The sequence below is a fragment of the Micromesistius poutassou genome, assembly GCF_964030765.1.
Source record: "Micromesistius poutassou genome assembly, chromosome: 18".
NCBI lineage: Eukaryota > Metazoa > Chordata > Actinopteri > Gadiformes > Gadidae > Micromesistius > Micromesistius poutassou.
In genome coordinates, this window is record NC_140288.1 from 8,083,949 (window position 1) to 8,086,409 (window position 2,461).

Consider the following 2,461-nt stretch of genomic DNA (forward strand, 5'->3'; position numbering starts at 1 on the left):
AAAGTTTGTCATGACAACTGCAATTATTGTCTCGCCTATCACGCTCAGCCTTTCTCTCTGCGTATTGTATAAAGAACAGACGGCCTTCTCTTCGCTGATTGGACACAGATGGGGGGATTGGGAGGAGGGATCCGTGGTAGAATCAAACATCCCCCACACAGTGTCAGAAAGCTGCCCCACATATGACTCTTCACCAGGAATAGGAATCAAAAGAAGGCATTGTCAGTAGCCATGCGACGTGTCAGCGCAGCTTAGGACTGACACAAGCAAGAGGCAGGCCTCCATTTTGAACCCACCATTTTGGAGGGATCTGTTTTGGCAGTTAAGGCCCGAATTTTCGCTGAAAGAGGACTGTGATAGGGTTCTCTTTGGAAGACGTATAATTCAAAATGTTTTTATTAGTTTTGAAAGGCTCTCGTGTGATGTCCACTCAATGTGTTATCAGCAACAATCGAATGCTACAGCTCTTTGTAGTGGTTGCTAGGGTGGGGTTCAGACAGCTGAGTTTACTTAAATGAATTAAATGAATTAATTAAATGAATTCAATGTAATGGGAAGTGGCCCTCACTTAATAACTCCCCCATAACTCCTACAACCCCGCCCTATCTCCCTGCCTTCTCCTTACAGCCTGGCTAATGTTCTACACGCACATGCTAGTTTCATACAGTTTGTTACTGTTTCAGGCCCTGTGTACCGGGATGTAGAATAGTGCTGCAACACCACTCCCCAGCTCCAGCACCCCTTTGAAAAGGCTCCAAGCCCAATGCCATCCTTCCCTAAACCACTTCTATAAACGGCCGCAACAAACGGACCCTGCACATTTCTGCCCTTACTGACTTGAATACTTTGTGAGAGAACAGAGAAATTACAAGGCAATTATAGAACTGCAGGGGTCCATTTAAGGGCATTGGCGACGGTGGATATGGGGGGGGGTTTGAGAGACAAAATGTAAACCACCATTTTCAGGTTATCATGTAAGAGAACGCCCCCTGTAGGCAATTAGTCATGATGCAGGCGTGTGAAGGCTTAGTGTTTTCCTTGTACGCATTGTTTGCAGAACACTTTGTAGAATAACTTCATGGTGACTTTGTGTAAATGTATGTAGTTGTCAGCGACCCAGAACAACATCGTATGGTACCAATTTATCGTGGCTACAGCTAAAGCGTCCCTTGGGCATTCTTGTATTATTTTTGTTGTATGTTTGCACTTTATGTGAACGACCTTGACTTTGTGGTTAACATATAAAAAGTAAACCCATTAACACAAAGAATAAACACAATGGCTGGGCTGGAAGTACATGTGATACAGAGAAGTCCTACCGACACAAAATTAACCCTACACTGACAGCACAATGACATCATAGCCCTTTGTGACAGAGGATAGCTGCAGCAGGTCATTTCACAGATTATGCCCATCAAAGGTGTATTATTTTAAGTTGTTACACAGTTTAAACGTGACAAAAAAAACAAAGTTTTATGCTCCTATAGTCAAATATAAATAATAATAATAATCGAAATAATTTCAATTTGTAGAAAAAGAAACATGGCTCATGTTTTAGTTTGACCTCTCTGCAAAATGTAGAAACAAATTAGAACGAGGCAAGAGGAGGTTATGAAATGAACATAAAACACTCTTTTTCAAAAACTTCACAATTTCAATCAGATTTTTCTACAAAGTGTCATGTTCACCTGCTGGGATTTTAACTTCTGCCTTGAGTCAACAAACACACCACCAGTGTTTGCTTTGCTAAGAGTCCTAGCAGGAATGAGGGCATCCCTCAGGGAACCGTCCTGGTGCCCCTGGACATGTCAAAAAGAGGCCAATTCAGAGCCAGGTGCGCTACAACTCGCCGTTTAATCGCTCTCCGGGCCTCTGGTAGGTTACACGACATGTAACCGATCATAATAAATCATTTCACATCAGGGAAACGATCCATGCGAAGGGGGTCAGAGGGAGTAGGGCAGTGAAAAGTTCTGAACCCCAAGTTTATCACACACACAGGCACACACACACACACACACACACACACACACACACACACACACCGTTGAAAGAAAAGATGTGGCTCGGATTTCATCAGCGAAACGGCGTAAACGGTGATTCACACACGTACATGGTGTAGTGTTACGTTGAACATTCATAATGCTCGGCATCAAACTCAAGGCTGTTGCCCAGAAAGGATGAGATAGAAAGAAGACAAGATTAATACAAGTCACAAAGAGGGTAAATGTTTATGTAAGTAGCAGCATCAGGCAAAAAAGAATGAAACACAATACAAAAGCGTATCTGGTGCCACAAAATGGTTGCATTAAACCCTATGATTAAACTCAGTATTAAATTGGCGTATAATGGCACTAGGAGGGACAGGCATAGCGCAATAACAATATGACAACAACGATAAGTACCTTAGAACTACTTTTGTTATTAGAGGCTGCGTTCGAGCACTCGGAGAAACAGCAGG